Source organism: Mercenaria mercenaria, chromosome 1, assembly GCF_021730395.1.
Source record: "Mercenaria mercenaria strain notata chromosome 1, MADL_Memer_1, whole genome shotgun sequence".
NCBI classification, from domain to species: domain Eukaryota; kingdom Metazoa; phylum Mollusca; class Bivalvia; order Venerida; family Veneridae; genus Mercenaria; species Mercenaria mercenaria.
In genome coordinates, this window is record NC_069361.1 from 54,138,063 (window position 1) to 54,145,389 (window position 7,327).

Below are 7,327 nucleotides of genomic sequence, written 5' to 3' on the forward strand. Positions count from 1 at the left end.
ATTGCTCAGCCACACACTGATTAATGTAAAAAGACATTCTGATAGCTGTTGGTATAAGTACATACAGTACTAAATTAAACAATAAATAGATAATATGAAAAATACAGCTGTAAAGTCTCGAAATATGTATTTTATTTTAAACTATAGCTACCAATTAAAAACATATTGTCAAGCATGCCTCAGTAATGTAAAGTCCAGAATTTTTCTCTATATCCCCTGACAACATGAATAATAACCTTGCAATTTAAAAATAAAATCTACCAAAGCTTACAAAATCATGTCATTATACGTTTGTAACAAACCAGTTAAGAACGATATTCTAAATCCTAAAAAAAACAAGAAACCTATCAGACAATCAGACAGTAGACAAACAATCAATGGTACCGGTCATAAAATGATAAAACTCATATTAATATATACATATCAAAACAAACAAATCCATTAAAAACATAAGTACAGCTAGTATACAAATATCTGTCGCGATCATAGTTATGCGTCTGGTATTTTGGTTATTTAACATAGAAAAACGTGTACAGACGGACAGTCAAAAGGCAAATCACAAACAAAATTTCCTCGTTAACGCAAATGATTCAGTAAAACACGGAAAGATACATAAATCCATCAAGCTTTGTATTACCATGCTACAGTTTTATCTCCCGTTTCACGGGTAGCCAAGAACAGCTAGTATTTTGTATTTACATCAACTTCTGTTATTATTGCAAATGCAAACCAACAAAGTAACATTGTATGAGTAATAAAGTATTTATGAAAAAATATAGGATTTAGTCGTATGCTATCTCCCCTGGATTATAATTTGTCTATTTATAAAGTATGAAACTACTTCTGGACAAACACATATGCAATTTACCAGTTCAGGAGAGCGAGAAAAGGATTACACGTTGAATCTAAGCAGGAACGACGCATGCTTCTTAGAAAGACGATGGACACTGTAGGGAAAAATGAACAGACGAGGTGGCACAAATTCTATTTTAGTCGTTCTCTTGTACTCTTGATATTTCTCCATACATCTGTGTAGAACCATCGATATTACGTTAGCCGGCTGGAGACTTTCTGTCATAAAAGAGTTATACACTCCAGCAGAGGTTTCACACCCATATTTGCGAACGTGTGTAAGGCGTATGATTTTAAAGGCGTTTGACTGTCCGGAAGTAAAGCACCTTTAGGCAGTCCTTTCCCGGAATTTAATGTATATATCAGTAAACTGACACTTGTTTCGTAAAGTAATATTCATGTTTTAATTGCTGTTCAATTTTCATGTTAAACAACTCTTTCTTTCTATGATTTGGTATTGTTTGGTCTTTGTTACTCAAAGCGTAATTCTAAGTCTTATGTTTTGCAGAAGTAGTTACAAAATAAAAGTTGAATTTATGTATAAGTCATTTGTTTTTTGAATGCATTAGCTCATACGAGATAAATCTCGAGAAAAGTGCCACTGAACTTGCACATTTTCAATAAAATAGATACAAAATTTGAACATTTTAGGAAACAATTAATTTTGATGGAGATTTTTGAAACGAAATGGTAGGTTAGCTTGCATAAAAGCGGCATGTACACGCAAATATCAATCTGTTTTAAATATAATTCACAGTACAAGACAGCACTGTAGCTTTAAATGTATTGTTCTTGCGATGCATAAACGGTAATACATGAATATAAATTGATATTTTACGTACGTTTCCTTTAAGATATGCAGAATTAATTTGTGTTTATAAACCTTGAAATCACATAAAGCAATAGTATAAACACAACACACAATATAATTACTTTTCATTTTTCGCACGATGTAAAGTTGTCCTTTTGGTACCAAACATTTGGAAAAGGTCAACTTTATCGTATTTTCATCTTACATTTAATTCATGTAAAACTAATTTTGCTTTTTAAAAAAAAATTGGTAAAATATCAAATATAAACTATTAATTTGAAACTATCAGAATGAATTGTTTTTAAGTTTAGATCAATATGTTAGGAAAATTTTAACACGTTCGTGGCCGGTCCTCTTAAATATACCGATTAATACACTTATTACAGGAGAGAGACAGAGAGGGAGAAGGATAGAGAGAGAGAATACATATATTAGTTGCATCATATTGTTTCGTAATATTCGACTTCAAGTCTGCACAATATCTGATATAAACATAGTACTTAAATTAATATTAGTATATGCATTATGAATGTGCCCCTAACTGTGAGTGTTTGCACTGTAACAGCATTCTTAAACTTATACCATCGTGACAATAAGTGTCTCGGAATCCGCGACTGCAAAATACGGAAACTCTATAATTTTGATGATTTCTAAAATATGATATTCAAGCTAGAAGACAAGGGCACTATCTTACATTACATTCTCTCAACACTCAGTCTCTTTTGTTTTTTATGATATTCTTTCGTTAGTTGTAGGTGCAGATAGGAAAATTCGTCTCGCAGGTAACTGTATAGGCAGAAACGAGTCGCATATTTTCATCTGCACCTACCGTGATAAAATCTATTTCTGCATGACATAATACAACAAATCTTGTTAAAACATTAAAAAATGACATTTACAGCTCTTTTTTTACAGTAGCGCCATAGCAAAACCGCGGAAACTACGTCCGCAGAAAAGAAAAACAACAACAAAGATACTTAATTACGTTATACCTTGGTCACAAGACTTAACGATGTCCATACGGTTTTAAAAAACCGTAAGAGTCCACAGTTTTAGAATCCTTAACGATCTCTGTACAATGGTAGTGTGTGGTCACAGTACGTACGGGCCCCATGCGATCTTTAGAGAATGCAATCGTAGGCTATCCATACGGACATCGCAGACAAGTCGTGCGGAGCTCGCAAGGAGCCCGGCCGTACCTTGTACTATGTCCTTTGGCTCGTAGGGCACTCGCACGGTGCCCGTACGGTATACATGCGACAGGAATAGACCAGTTTGTTTCTACTCAGCTGAAGCGAGATTACATCCAAAGTCAATATTAATCAATCAATATTATTTAAGATACCGTAAGTTAAGATGCCTCCTATATTGTATGCTTTAGCATTTTTAATTAGTTACATAATGTTGAACATACCAACACATATTTACAACAATTTATTTATACATATTTTGTACGCCGCTTACGTATGCGGGGTACAACTCTCTGCAGTATCTCCAGGAACATCTCGGATTCCATCCGAAGGAACCCTTTAAAGTTCCTCCGTGACTCGCACATTAATTCCTGCATGAGGGTATCATACTGGCCCAGCAGGAGGCGCTGTTGCAAACATAGCTTTACACAACACATACGTCACCGCTGTCGCCGCCGAACGTTCAGTTGTTCTTAAAGCAGCAGAGCCATGTATAGAATGACATGATGGGCACCAGCATGGTGCAGCGCGAGCCGCATGTGCATCAGTCTGAGGAGATGTGGCTCCATTCTATACCACTACTCGACAGTACCTGGAGGAACTTGTAATATACTCCTGTTTCTATACCATCATGAATTATCAAAGAAGTCATACTGAGCCCGTACTGCTTTCCCAAGGTCCTGCGAGTCTCGTACGAATATCGCACGTTCTCCGCATGGTGTCCTTAATATCGTACGGACATCGTGCGTTGACCATGCGAGTCCCCTGCTATAGTCGTGCGAGCATCAGCAAGCCTCGCAGTTTTCGAAATCCGCACGGACATCTTGCGATGCTCGTATGACCTCTTGCAGGACCCGTGCGGTTCTCGTACGGGGCTCTTGCGAGCTTCTCCCAACTTTGAAAATCTTTACGAGCTCATAGACAACTCGGGAGCTCGGTTAAAACATTTTCATCGACTTCCCGAGTCCTCTACGAGTTCAAAAACCCGTACGACGCTCGTAATAGTCACCGATGTCCGTACGGCTAACGTACGAATTTGCCAAAATTCTACTGAAAACCTACTCGTACGGAGCTCATAGCGTTCTTGTGACCAAGGTATTACACACGCGTACGGACAAGAGTAGAGCGGGTATTACCCAATATATTGGTTTATGGCAGTTAATCATGATTATAGATAATATTTGCCACTATCACTGATCAAAAACTAGAATTATAGTTGAATGGTTTGTGTTATACTTCATAAGCTTATCGGGTGCATTGGATAAGAAATGGAATTATTGCAGTTATTTGAGTTGACAGTTTACTATTATCATACGCTAGATCTATCAGTAAACACTCCACCCGCAATAGACAGACATTCTCAGCATACAGTCAAATAAGTTGATTGACGAAATCCTATGCCTCATTCGAACCATTTTCTTCCTCAGCTGTCTCCAAATAGTCTTTCCCAAACTTGAGTATTTGCTTGAATGCCACTAAAAGTGAAAATATAAATATATCAATTATCAGTTGTCGTAATAGAGGAGTCATATTTATACACAAAATATAAATAATACATGTTTAAACGGTTACTTTTTCTATCTTTCAATATCCCTTTGATCAATGGAACGCCACATCTACAAGATATCCCTTCTCAAAACTTGGTATTTCCCTTTCATTTGTCAGGAAATAGGACGATACGCGTTATAAAGGAAATTTTATATTTTTGAATTAACAGAACACATTGATCAATTTTGAAGACAGAGAGAACACAATGCTAAGAAAGCATATATCTTTAGAATGATTATTACTGATATTACAATTCTTAATGTTATTATTTTTTATTATAAATCGCTGGATGATAATTTGCTTGTTCGGCTGGTCAAAAATATTAGTTTTTCATTATTTAAACTTATATGGTTATTATAACTAAAATAATCTTGAAAACAAAGCAATAAGAAAAATACAAATTTGCTAAAATATTGTGAACAAAACTACTTTTATAGCCTATTTCCAAGATTTATAGGAAATGTCACTCTTTTATTCTGTCAAAGCAGAGTAAACTTCTACCCCGTTGTTTGTGGTTGAAAAGTTTACAGCCAATTGACAACTATTAACTAAACGAATCTCTTAGGCGTCCTGAAAATTAAAAGCCATCCACAAAGAAAAGTAATAATTACTAAGGTCTTACTTCTATGGTGGCTGATATAAGTTATTTGTCCTTTCGTTATGTCGTGTTTTAGTTGATGTAGCACGTCCTGGAGCACGAACCTACACGTCTTATAAAAGTTTCGGAAATATCTTAAATACGCCGCCATAATTCTTCAAAGAATGTCTTTTACAATATTAAAAAAGAATTTTTCATGTCAACGGCTTAGATGTGTAGTACGCGTCAAAGGCTCATAATGTGAAATACTTTCAAAGTATTCCTTTTATATGCAAACACAATTAATTCATAGGTTTGAACGAAGAACCCACTGACAGCATACATACAACTTAATGTCACAAATACATCAGTGTCTATGTCAAATGACAGCAAAAGCCTTGTAAACACTCTCGAGGCTTTCTAATTGATCACATGTATTCCTTTCAGAAAAAAGTCTAGGTCAAACACAAAACTGAATAACCTGATGTCAAAAACTAGATAGTTAGGTTAAGTGAAAGTAAATAAACTCTGCTAGAAGATCTTTTGGAAACACAAAATGCAACGAAGCAAAATAACAGCAGATTTAGTTTGATTGAGTCTGTTCATTGTTAACACTTTCGAGACCGTATACCGGTATCTTCATTAAGTTTTATCTGAAAGTTTGTGTCTATGACTGATTACTTTGGTCATTAAATGGGTATTTTTGTAAAAATAATGTCCATTTATAAATGAATCCTGGTCACTTGAGTGCTTTTGTAAATGATCTTCATGTACCTGATTTACATAAAATATTGTCAGAATGTTTGTTTTAATGAAATGTAGGCCAAATTAGATAATAACTTATCTTGGTATTGAGTACAAAGTGTGTTAGATGAGTGATACAGGGCCTTAAAAACTTTTGTTATGTCATATTACGAAGGAATTCATAACATACTTATAGCATTTTATTTAGATTCTACATATGATGATGAATATGATACAACGTTACGAAATTTGTAACTTAGATGGGAAAGCTTCATTACCTATGATTAGAGAATCAACTTGGAGATCCACATCAGTTGCATCAACGTAGTTAACTACTGGGTATATCATAGCTTGACTTCTCAGCGAAAACATTGCCATGAGTTTATCTTTGCACTCTCGTACGCATTTGTCTTCAAACATCTGACTTGTATCATCCCTAACACGTTCGCTGACTTTATCGCATTTTGTCAATATGACAATAAATTTCATACCTGAAAGAAAAGTTTCCAGCTAAAATATTTCCTGATTATGAAATAGAGCTACCTTTCCTGGGAAAACTTACAAGAAGATTTTTTTCTTCAATATGACAGAAGCACATGATCTCAGTAAGGTAGGATCTGATTACCAAGGAATCAGTTCAAAGACAAAAATTAGCTATAACATTACCTATATCACTTCAGTAACGTTAATTATTTTGTATCTTGAAATATATATATATGGGGCGTTCCATGAGAAAACTTGTATTAGTGACAAAAATTTCAAAATTGAGATAACAAAACAATCATAAAGAACATTCTTTTATCTTTCAATTCTGAAAATTTGAAGTGATTATCTTCACTATCTTAAGAGCTACAATGTTTTTAAGTTAGTCACCGAGGGCATTTTGAGACGTGACGTTAGAAACGTCATGAAAGCAGTATGACGTTGTGCATGGCGTATATTTTTCAAGTCATTAATGGAACAAATTATGTGTAACACTTACTTAACATCATACATTTGAATATTTAGGAACAGTTTAAAGCGATTTTACTGAAAAATAACTTAACCGTATATTTTTTATTTCATCACGGGCCTTTTATGTATACACCTATATATTTTCATGACGCATGTGTGCTTTGAAATTTCCGTTGCCATGACAACAGAAACAACATTTATATGAAAAATATGGTAGAATTTGATTTGTCTTAGATGACAGAATTACAAGATATTAGTTTCTAGTTTCTGGAGCAACATAAGAAAAACAGCGATTTTCCAGTATTTTAAACTACTAATTCTGCAAATATCATGTCACTAATACAGGTTTTTTTTTTTTTTTGGTGTTAAAACTATTTTTTTCCAACACTTCATTTAAGTTTGTATGTATTTGTTGCATCTGTATTTTTCCATTCATATTTTGCTTAATTGTTGTTTTTACATTTTGTGTGTAGATGTAGATATTTCGATGCTGAGTGCCATATTGTCAATTGTGTTTAGAATGTTTTGTTACAGGAAAATGAAAATATGTTCCTATCCCAGCCACAAAAAGATCTGTTTTATCTTCTTATGGCTATCTTTTTTACTTTCATTTTCTGAGTACTTGTAGTCTTCTTTTAATATTTTTGTATA

General features: G+C 34.2%; 1 long non-coding RNA gene across 1 annotated transcript; it reads right to left on the reverse strand.

Annotated features, from left to right (window-relative positions):
• Window positions 1-110: 110 nt before the first annotated feature.
• LOC123537176 (uncharacterized) lies at window positions 111-6,383 on the reverse strand. The gene is made up of 2 exons (XR_006683471.2): window positions 6,001-6,383; window positions 111-4,328 (listed from the first exon to the last, which is right to left on the reverse strand). It is a non-coding gene; the product is annotated as an uncharacterized LOC123537176 (long non-coding RNA).
• Window positions 6,384-7,327: the final 944 nt, after the last annotated feature.